Here is a 12,614-nt window from a genome sequence, read left to right as displayed (position 1 = left end):
AATTAGACCTTTCTTTTTCACCCCAACTGATCTTTTCTGGGACTAATGTGTTGGCCCTGGTCCCTCCTTGGACATTTGCACCTAAGCTTATGCCAAAAGCATAAGTTGAGGGTGGCTAATGCAGTAAACAACCTTTTTATGGCCCTGACCCAACTTTGGGTATTATGTACTTTGACTCAATGCAAAGCCATGAGTTGAGGGTGGCTATTATGAGGAATGCTCTGGAAAGTGGGGTTGAAATAATAAAGAGAGAGAAAGAACAAAAGTAAAGTGACTCAATAACTAGTTGAATGAAAACTAAAAAAAATAAAAAAAATTACAAGAAATACAATCAAGAAAAGAAGAGAGTCACTTACACAAATGAAGAAAAAAGGGAAAATAGCAAGGTGAAAGAATGTGGGAAACTGGGCAAAATAAAATGATAGAAAATGGTATGTTTAGCCGATATGTCAAGGAGGTCAAAACGTCACTAAAGTATACCTAAATATACCCTACCTGACCCTGAGCCTATGTTACAAGCTAAGAAAGTCCTATCGTGATCCTAAGGGTTGTAGAGCGAACTTAAAGCAGTGAAAATAAGGGCAAGCTTATGGCAATAGCTATGAATGAGTGTGAATTTGTTCTGAGAGTGAGTGTTGAAAAGTAATCCTTATACTCAAACTGAAATCATTGTGTGAAAAATGAGGATTTTGTTTTGAAGTGAGGACACTAGTTGCATTACCGGAAATATTAGCACCTCGGTGAGAAATCGAAGAGGATAGGTGTTAGTGCATGGTGAGTTTGTGTCATGGTCTGATTCCACTTAATTCAATCCTAATAGTTATAGCATGCATAAATATGATGAGATTAATCGGGATTGATAGCCAAATGATTGCAAAGGATAAAACATGGATACTATTGTACAAAGATTGTGTATTGAGTCATAGTGCGTCGCTTGAGGACAAACAACGAATTTAAGTTGAGGGTGTTGATATACCGTGGTTTCACGGTATTATTAATACTTTTTCCTTAAGATTAGTGTATCCAAAAGCCTTTTTGTGCTAATTTTTATATAAGTTTCTCCTTATTTGCAAGAAATCTGTCTAAAGATGAATGCGGAGGTTTTTGAGCGAAGAAATTCAGAAGAGACCACCTACGGAGCTTGTGACGGTCCATCATGTTCGTGACGGTCTGTAGGTGGCAGCGTAGTGCAGCTGCTGAAGGAAGATGGGGGGAAGTCTGACCAAGTGTGGGGTTACGGAAAGCGTGACGGACCGTCGTTTCCATGACGGTCCGTCCTGCAGGTTCGTCATGAAGTTCAGAGAAGTAGCCCAAGTACCCATATTCCAAAAGTTCAAGTGTTTTGGAACGGAGACCCTCGACGGACCGTTGAGCTTGTGACGATCCGTCATACCTGCCGTCGAGGGTAATGAAGAGAGCAGCAGAAGAAATTTCATCAAGTATGGGACGACGGAGTCCATGACGGTCCGTCGTGACCACGACGATCTGTCGCGATGTCCGTCGATCCAGCCGTGTTTTGACAGATTTCCAGCAAATAGAGTGCTTGTTTAATTAGGTTTTTATTTTCTATAAATATTTTGAAAAACCTGTGGGGAACACGTAAACCCTAGTTACTTTGATTAATTGATTAAACTCCAACATTCAAAGCTGTTAGTTGTCTCCTTTTATTTCGCTAGTTATTTTCATTTATTTAGGAATAGAAACCCCCCTTTTTATTATTTTATGCTTTCCAAGGAAGTAATTGGCTGAACAATAGTAATAATAGATTGAAGTTAAGTCTAAACTATTTTCCTCGTGGGAACGATCCCAACCTCACTAGTTGTGTTATTTACTTGACACGACCGCTTTACTTCTTATTTGAGAAGTAAGTTTGAGCGTATCATATATTATTTTAGTTTATAGTGACAGGAATATTCTCTAAAAAAGGAAAATTACACATTTTTTGAATATGATAGACCTTGATTCCAACCAAAGACACTCCAGGCTTACTTCATAGGTAAATAGCATATTTGCATGATCTGAAGAAGTGGTTACCAATGTTTGATTCCTTGAATGCCAAGATATTGTTGTGCTTCCATATGTTAACAAATAACTCATTTGTGATAAAGATTCATGCCAATCAAATAAATATTTTGCATCTACATGATCAAAATATTTTTGACTCAGATATTGATCATCCAAATTTAATTAAAGCTCATTTTTTTCTTCTCAAAGAAAATAACAGATCTTTTATGTGCTGAGTCACTTGCAAATTTCATGATTACTTTTAAATCTTTTTTAAATTTTGTTGTTGTGTTGTTTTCTGACGAATCAAAAGGCTTTTGAAGAATCATCATTATATTTCAATCATTTGTAATTATAACACATCGGATCTCAAAACGAAGAAAATCTGGTTCCAGTGCTAACAGAACGAACCACAGACCGTAGGTGGGGTTCCATCGTTAAGGCCCAAATCTTTATAGTCTTTGATCCCACCCACAGTCAACCAGTACAGTGGGTGGTTGGACCTACGAATCGTATGACTGACCGTAGGTGAGGGTTAGCAGCCAGTTAGAGGGAAATTGATGTTGTATCAACTTCAAACGGTTGTAACTCTTTACATAAAAGAAATTAGGTGGCACATGATTTATCAAAAGAAAGATAATTGAATCTTCTTTCCAACGCCATCGAGTTTGCTAAAATTCCGTCTTTAAGTAAAAAGTTTTGCTTGTTTTAGTGAAGCCCTATCGAGATTACTTAATGATGACCCCTACCTATGGTTGGTAGGTCAACCCACGGATCTTAGGTCCCTCCGTGGGTGGACTTTGTCAGAATTAAGTCACGGTCTCCTTTCCCCTATGCATTGGGCTCTTACAGTACGTCGTTTGGTCAGTTTAAGCGTAGTAACTTAGTCAGATCTTTCCCTAAGCGATTCATTCACTAAAAATTCATCAAACTTAGGGAAAAAAAGGACAAAACAGGCGACTCAAACACTTCCAAGAAGGAAGAAGGGTTCTTTAGTTCCAGCCCCGAAATCATAGGATTTCCCCGTAGATTTCATCATCAGGTATATGGAATTTCACTAGTGGGTTCCTTTCATCGAGAAGGTCCCTAGAATTCAGTCAGATTATTGATTCCCTTCATCATGTTTAGACTAGGGTTTCAATAACTTTGGAAAATCATTGCGCTTTAACTGCTATAGTGTTTTTTATCAGATTATCATGTCTATGTAACATCGTTTCTTAGTTCTTTGCAATGAACTCAAGACCCTAGTTGTGTAGATTTATTTAGTTTATGAATTACACTAGCTATATCACATAACCATATATACATGACTCATATTTCGAATGTTTTAGTTTTAGTATTTAAAATGTTGCATTCTCAATTAACATGTCATAATATTGAGCTATTCTAGTATATTTCAGTTATGTTATATTATATGCATTTATAGTTGGGAGTAGGCTTAACACCGAGTTGGACTAGGATTCAGCGTACCCGTATAGTCCCAGAGTTACTTGCCCCAGTAGGATTATAATTCCCCTCAGTTGGGTTTTATAATTAGTGATCACACCAGTCATGCGTTTATACCATTGACAAGATATATTGGGTCCTATCGATGGGGCTTATAAATTACACTCCATGTTTAACTCACGTTGTTTTATGTTGGTTAAAAGTAGTTCCCACAATCAAACATTAGTCCTCTTGACCATGTTTTCAGTTTATACTTAGGTATTCAATCACCATGTCCTATCCATTATTTAGTACTTGCTCATTACGTTCAGTTTGGCTAATCAACATGTTAGTATATAAATTCATATCCAATTATATCATTGTTCAGTTATGTTATGTTCAGTTTATATGTTTGTTCAAATATATTATATATCTTGCATGTTCAATACATTCCCAATTACTAACGCATATTATGTGCTACATCCTTTTATGAGGTAGGTTCAGGTACAACATCTATCTCATACATAGATCGGTTCTTGTTCTGTACTCAACAACTTCAGCAGTGAGTCATTATACTTTGAGGAAAACATACATGTTTTTTCGTATTTAGTCTTTCATTTCAGTTTAACTTTTTCTAGGCTAATCTGGGTCATGTCCCGACTACTTAAGTTAGTAGAGGATTTTTGGACATAGAATTAGATTCAGCTTTAGATTTGAGTTTGATCTTTTAGATATTATTGAACTCTTAGTATATTTCATATATTCAGACTAGTTGGGTATTCCCCGTTTTCAGTTACCACTGTTTTTCTTTCCGCAAAATATCTTTTTATTCAAATTGTTTTAGTATGCTTATGATATGACAGCTTCAGGTTTGTTTGGGGTCACTCGTGATACTAGGTCATGTGTTTACATCAAAGGGGTAGCCTCGAGGCATGAAAACTTGGTATCAAAACATTAGGTTCAACAGTCATATGATGTCTGAAAGTCACACTAAGTAAAGTCTCTTTCATGGGTGTGAAGTGTCACCACATATAATGAGAGAGAGGATACAAAGTGTTTTAGAAAGAACTTTACTTTCTGGCTATTATTATCGTGTGTGTGTATGATTTTCTTTCTAATTCATCGTCATGCGTTTCAGATCATGTCTCCTCGTAAAGATTACATAAGAAATCCAAATGCACACAATGCTAAAGTAGTTCCTACAGTCTCAAACCATGAGGTTTTGAATGTAGAGTTTTGGAATGCGATTCATCTTTTGGCTCAGAGTATGACTACTAACCAGAACAATTAGCACGTTCCAGTTTCTACTAATGCTAATGTTGTATCAGCAACAACCAAAGTTCAAGATTTTATTCGGATGAATCCGCCAGAGTTTATAGGGTCGCTGGTTGGTGAGGACCTACAAAACTTCATTGATGAGGTTAAGAAAATCTTTAGAGTGATGCAAGTGACTGGTACTTATAGGGTAGAGTTGGCACCCTACTAGCTTAAGGATGTTTCTCACATATTGTACACTCAGTGGAAAGAAAACAAGAGTGTGGATGAAGATCCTGTAACTGGGGAGTGTTTTATTGGAGCTTTTCAGGACAAGTTCTTTCCAAGATAGTTGAGAGAGGCTAAAGCTCACGAGTTAATGAATTTTAGACAAGCTTAAATGATAGTCAAAGAGTACAAACGTAAGTTCACCCAATTCATTTATGTCATTGATCGATTTCCGATCTGTACCCAGCAGCTTCAGTGGTGAGTCTTTATACTGCGAGAATATCATACATATCTTACGTATTTAGTCTTTCATTTGAGTTTTAATTTTTTCTAGAGTTAGTTGGGGCATGTCCTAGCAACTTTAGTTAGTAAAGGCCTTTTCAGACATATTATTAAGTTCATCTTTAGATTTGAGTTTGATATTTCAATTATTATTGAACTTTTAGTATATTTCATACAATCAATCTAGTTACGTATTCCCCACTTTTAGTTACCACTATTTTAGATTCTGCGTAGTATCTCTTTATTCAAATTAGTTTGGTATTCTTATGATATGTCAATTTCAGAGTTATCTTGGTGTCACTTGTAATCTTAGATCCCGCGTTTACATCAAGAGGATAGCTCGGGGCGTGTTAGTAATTGGGAACTTCCTCTATTTATCATCATTCTTTTTCTACATGGAGTGCTTTAGTTTGAATGTAATGAAGATGTAATTCCTATTACTTTGTATCCAATTTCCACTCCCATTTGACATTTCTTTGCTTTTGTTTTCTTTTGTGTTGTATATGATTATGATTGATGGTCTTACAAGCACAAGAATTATTTTTTTTATTTATTTGACAAATATTTTATTGTGTTGTAAAATTTAAGAACAAAAGAACAATATAAAGATAAAGAAAAAAAGAATATAAGACAAGAAGAATAATATAAGATAATTTTCTTTTTTTCTAGTGTTTGAGTGTTCACAAAATCTTGAAGTGTGTACAATATGAACCTTTATGCCCCGATATATGCCTCTTTTTATAATTTGACATATAGGCATATAAAAGGTTAGTCATAAACATGAATATAATGGAGGAGGTTATGAAGATGAAAGTTTACAAGAATAATGATCATAAAGATGGAGGTTATTTTCATAATGAAGGGAAGTAGTAACTTCTTGGTGTAGTGGTCATTTATACTATATAATTTAATAACCCCCCCCCCCCCTTGGATGTCTATAATTAATATGCCTCGTTAAAATCTTATGAGGAAAAATCCTCATGGAAAAAGATTCTGAGTGAAGAAAAAAGAGTACACACATCTTTTCATGCACTTTGAATTTTGTCTCGTTAAAATTCATACCAGGAAAACCCAATTGGGGTAAAATCATGGTTAAGGAAAAGAATACAACACATATTTTTCTCCCTCGCTAAAAATTATACTTGATATAGGATATGATGCATTCTAATCTTATATCACAACTTCTCAAATATTAAGGTTGGCAATCCTTAGTGAATAAGTTTATAAGATTATCACTTGTACGAGTCTTTGAACGTCTATCTCATGATTTTGTTGAAGATCATGTGTGAAAAGGAATTTTGGTGAAATATATTTTGTCTAATCTCGTTTGATTGTATCTTCCTTCATTTGAGTTATATATTGATATACCGTGGTTTCACGGTATTATAAATACTTTTTCCTTAAGTTTAGTGTGTCCAAAAGCCTTTTTGTGCTAATTTTTATATAAGTGTCTCCTTATTTACAGGAAATCTGTCTAAAGATGAATGCGGAGGTTTTTGAGCGAAGAAATGCAGAAGAGACCACCTACGGAGCTTGTGACGGTCCGTAGGTGGCAGCGTAGTGCAGGTGCTGAAGGAAGATGGGGAAGTCTGACCAAGTGTGGGGTTATGGAAAGCGTGACGGACCGTCGTTTCCATGACGGTCCGTCCTGCAGGTTCGTCATGAAGTTCAGAGAAGTAGTCCCAGTACCCATATTCCAAGAGTTCAAGTGTTTTGGAACGGAGACCCTCGACGGACCGTTGAGCTTGTGACGATCCGTCATACCTGCCGTCAAGGGTAATGAAGAGAGCAGCAGAAGAAATTTCATCAAGTATGGGACGAGGGAGTCCATGACGGTCCGTCGTGACCACACGATCCGTCGCGATGTCTGTCGATCCAGCCGCGTTTTGACAGATTTCCAGCAAATAGAGTCCTTGTTTAATTAGGTTATTATTTTCTATAAATAGTTCGAAAAACCTCGTTTTTGAGTTAGACTCTGGATTATTTGGTTTGGCCCTTGATTATTGTTAGATTCTTAATTATTTTGAGATTCTTTGAATTGATTGTTGGTGATTTTTGTTGATTAATCAAGCGAACTTTCGGATTTTACTCTTTCTCATTGAAGTAAGTGCATGAATTCTTATACCATATATTTGAATATTATGATTATGACTATGGGTAACTAAACTCCATAACTAGGGTTGTGGGAACCATAGGCAAATAATGAGGTAAAACCTAACTAAAATAACAATTCTAGAATAGTGTCTTGCATGTATTGATAATTCTTTCGCATAGAAGTCTTTTTAACGGATGGCCAACGTTAGAACTCGCCTTAATGCTACTTGCCGGACCAAGGAGGTAGATAATAGGAAAAAAATTATCAACATAGATTTAGTGTATACTATCTAATAGGCTAGTATTGATTGGTACGAGGTAATAACTTAGTCAAATATCGAATACGATGATTAATATGAGGTAAAGATAAGGGTTAGGAAAGCAACACACGTAGCCGGACCAAGGTGCGGAGTGAGATTTTCTAGATGCCGGACCAAGGATTTAGAAATACATAACTTATCACTTTGCATGCAAGATACTAGGAAAGAATTGTTATAGTTAGAATTATCAAGTTATGAACTTGTGGGGAACACGTAAACCCTAGTTACTTTGATTAATTGATTAAAATCCAACTTTCAAAGCTGTTAAGTGTCTCTTTCAATTTCGTTATTTATTTTCACTCATTTAGAACTAGAAACCCCCCTTTTATTGTTTTTACTTTCCAAGGAAGTCATTGACCAAACAATAGTAATAACAAGTTGAAGTTAAGTCTAGACTATTTTCCTCGTGGGAACGATCCCAACCTCACTAGTTGGGTTATTTACTTGACACGACCGCTTTACTTCTTATTTGAGAAGTAAGTTTGAGCGTATCAAATTTTGGCGCCGTTACCGGGGAATATAGCTTTTAGATTAACTTGAACTTATTACTATAGTTTAGTTGATATTTTCTTGATTTTACTTTGTTTTATTGTTTTTGATTTCTTTTCAGAACTATCCTCCTTGTATGCCAAATACACGGAGAGGAAGAGAACCGTTGTTTCCCTACGATCACGAGTTAGAGCGTACACTGCGCAATATGAATCGTAATTTGGGAATAAATGATGAGGATCCGAACCAGAACATCCCAGCTCCGGTTGATGTTCATGGTCAGTTGTTACCCGATGCTCCGGGTGAACACCAACAGAGGGGACAAAATCCCGCTCCACGGCCCCAAGCATACTACAGAGGCTATGACAACATAGCAGACTCGGATGGGCCACTTGTCTTGCCTCCTCTACCACCAGGCCACACCTTCGTGGTAACTAGTAGCCTGATGCAAATGCTCACTGCCAGAGGTTTGTTTTCAGGGCTACCTTCTGAGGATCCACATGCCCATATAGCTAAGGTAAGGGCAGTGTGTAAAAGTTGTGTAGGGAGGCCTGATTTGGATTTAGATGTAATAGGTCTCAGAGTGTTTCCTCTCTCACTGACGGGAGAGGCTGCTATGTGGTTCACTGAGCTCCCATACAACTCAATCTTCACTTGGAACCAACTAAGGGATGTCTTCTTAGCACGCTACTATCCGGTCTCCAAGAAACTAAACCACAAAGACAGAGTGAATAACTTTGTGGCACTACCAGGAGAGTCAGTTAGTAGTTCTTGGGATAGATTCACCTCATTCTTGAGAAGTGTTCCAAATCACCGTATAGATGATGAGTCACTGAAGGAATACTTCTATCGGGGACAGGATGATAATAATAAAGCGGTGTTGGACACTATAGCAGGTGGATCTTATGGGGAGTGTCCTTATGCTGAGATTGCTGAAAAATTAGAGAAAATCTCCCGGAATAATAAAGCTTGGAGTACTAGGAAGTCAGATACCTGGAGAAATACCTTCGCAGTGCAGTCCACTCACAACCCAGCCACAGATGAGATTCGTGAAGAAATGGCTCAGATGAGAACTGAGCTTGGGTTGGTACTAAAACATGTCACTGGGGGTGCAGAAAAGATAAATGCAGTCAACTACTTGGCTAAACCACCACCTCCTAATGATGAATGCTATTATGCGGAGGACACTTATGCAGTAAATGAGCAGATGGGGGGTTTCCGACCAAGCGCCCAAGGCTCAAATCAGGATAATTGGCGCCAAGGTCAAGGGAACCAAGGTCGGAACTACGGTAACTACAATCGTGAGGGTCATTATGTCCGAGATGGAAACTACAACCGCGACAACAACTTCAACAGGGGTAACTACGGTAACAGAAATGATAGGAATGGGCCCTATGTCCCTCCTCAAAATCGTGAAGTTACTCCTAGGGATGGTGGAGATAGTATGGCGCGAGTTGAGGATATGTTGCACAAAATGATGAGGAGGTTCGATGCTAGTGATGAGCACATTAAAGAGTTAAGGAGTGATTTAGCGAGTATTGGGCAAAAAGTTGATACACATGCAATTTCGATTAAACAGATCGAATTGCAAGTGGCCCAATTATCTGCGACAGTGAACACACGGCAACCGGGCACTCTTCCTAGCAACACTGTCCAAAATCCAAAAAATGATGGGCACTGTATGGCAATCACTACTCGGGGTGGTAAGCAAACCATTGACCCACCTATGCCGTCTAATGAGGAAAATGTGAGAAAGGATGATGATAAGGTGGTAAAGGGTAGTGGTGAAGCAGAAGAGAGCACTGGAAAAGATGCAGAAGTCCCTATGAAGGTAATTCCCATGCCTAGACCACCACCACCCTTCCCTCAGAGATTAGTGAAAAAGACCGAGGATGGTAAATATCGGCGTTTTATAACAATGTTGAAGCAGCTTTCTATCAATGTCCCTTTGGTAGAAGCTCTAGAACAAATGCCCGGTTATGCCAAGTTTATGAAAGATCTGGTTACAAAGAAAAGATCTATCACTTTCGAGGATGATGATAGACTGCATCATTGTAGTGCTATTGCTACAAAATCTCTCGTACAAAAGAAAGAAGATCCGGGTGCGTTCACTATTCCTTGTACAGTCGGGTCATTACATTTTGCGAAAGCATTATGTGATCTGGGGGCAAGCATAAATTTCATGCCCCTCTCGATTTACAAGAAGTTGGGTTTGGTTGACCCAAAACCCATTGCGATGCGGTACTGATGGCTGATCGAACAGTGAAAAGGCTTATAAGGATACTCCATGATGTGCTAGTAAAAGTGGAGTCATTCATATTTCCGGCAGATTTTGTTATTCTTGATTGTGAAGTCGATTTTTAAGTGCCTATTATTCTTGGGAGGTCATTCCTTGCTACAGGTAGAGCCTTAGTTGATATGGAAAAGGGGCAGATTAAATTTCGGTTGAACAATGAAGAAGCTACCTTCAACATTTGTAGGACGATGAGGCAGAGTGGTGAGCTCCAATCGGTATTCGCCATATCCCACAAAGAAAAGATTAAGAAGGAGAATGAGAAAAAAAGTGCACAACAAGAGTTTATGGTTAGGGATTTGGTGCTTTTAGACAGTTCTGGGTTGTCTTGTCTTCCGGGCAAGCTCAAGTCCAAACGGACTGGCCCTTACTTGATTACCCAAGTATTCCCTCATGGAGCAGTTGAGTTAAAAACCAAGGAGGGAGTGCGGTTTAAGGTGAATAGAGAACAAATAAAACTCTATTTTGGGCATACTGCATCGGTGAATGAAGTGATAGAGGCATACCATCTTGATGAAGGCTGAGTAATCAAGTGTCCTCAGTCGTGCCGTGACGTTCAATCAGGCGCTTGTTGGGAGGCAACCCAATACTTATAGTTTTTCTTTCTAGTAATGGTAGTATTTTCTACTAATGGATTTTTAATTTGCAGGCACATCACCAGGAAATTATGAACAAAATTACTCTGCAGCAGTCATTGACGGATACAGCGACGGACCGTTTCAACTGTGACGGACCGTCGCATGAATCCGTCGTGCCAGGTACGTCTTTCTGTTATTTTCAAACTAGGGCACACGCGACGGAACCAACGACGGATCGTCACATATGAGACGGACCGTCGTCGTGGAATCTTCGCGTCATTAATGAGGCGTACCCGACCCAACTCGGCTGGGGGTTTTTAAAAAAAATTCAACATTTAAAATCCCCAACCCTTCATTTCACCCCATTCCTTCACTCTTCCTCCTATTTCCCTCCCTTTTCAACTTCCAAAATCATCTCCCTCTTCAACATATCATTTTCCCCAAATTCTCCAAAATCCTAATAGTCCTCATCTACTAGTCGGAGCTGCTGCTGTGGGTGTCTTCTTGATCACCTCTTGTTTTTCTCAAATTCTCAGGTTTGTTTCTCTAATTTCTACTCATGTATATTGCATTTTTGTTTATCAATTAGTATTAGCCTAGTTCTTCTTGATATGTTCATTTTTTTAATAAAATTCTGTCTGACCTAGGTTAAAAAAAATCCTCGAAATTGTCGTGTTAAAACCCTAGAAATAGGTGCTTTAGCATTGCTAGTTTGCTAGGTATTTGGGTTAGACAAATGTAGGTTATAACACTACCAATTCGATTTGGGTCATAGGGGATTAATGGGGCACCCCCAGTTCTGTCACTGAGTTACAGAACGAGACCCCGATGACGGACCGTCGTTGGGTCCGTTCCAACAGCCCTAACACCCCACTATCAAATTTTCTCCAAGTGTCCACCAACGGCCACATGCGACGGATCGTCGTTCCCACAATGGTCCATCCTGCACAACCGTTTTGGTTGTCAGAGACCCTATTCCTAAGAGTCTCTCACTTTTTCCAAGTGTCCTTCAACGGACACATGCGACGGACCGTCATCTCCACGACGGTCCGTCCTGCACAACCGTTCTGGTTGTCAGAGACCCTATTCCTAAGGGTCTCTCACTTTTTCCAAGTGTACTTTAACGGACACATGCGAAGGACTGTCATCCCCACGACGGTCTGTCCTGCACAACCGTTTTGGTTGTCAGAGACCCTGTTCCTGAGGGTCTCTCTCTATTTTTCTAAGTGTCCTCAAACGGACAAGTATGACGGACCGTCATACCCACGACGGTCCGTCCTGCATGACCGTTATGATGGTCAGAGACTCTCCTTCAGGGTTCTCCATATAAACAAAGTGTAAGTAAGACACGACGGACCCCATGATGGTCCGTCATAGTCACGACGAGCCGTCACTGGGCCCCTCGTGTTTTACTGTTACTATAGAAATGTCATTTTATTTTAATTTTTTTATTTATTTTGTGTTGTTTTGCTTGTATTGTTTGCTCCTTCTAGTACTAATATTGATCCTTTACAGGTACTATCTATTATGGCACCAAAACAAGATCGAGTCTACGCACGCGGGCGATCGAAGTCTGTCCCCCGTATGCCCTCCTGGTCATTGGCTCTGATGATGAGCGTGACCCCGAGTACGTGCCCCCAGGCACTT

This window comes from Solanum pennellii, chromosome 10 (assembly GCF_001406875.1).
Source record: "Solanum pennellii chromosome 10, SPENNV200".
NCBI classification, from domain to species: domain Eukaryota; kingdom Viridiplantae; phylum Streptophyta; class Magnoliopsida; order Solanales; family Solanaceae; genus Solanum; species Solanum pennellii.
This window is presented reverse-complemented; position numbering follows the sequence as displayed.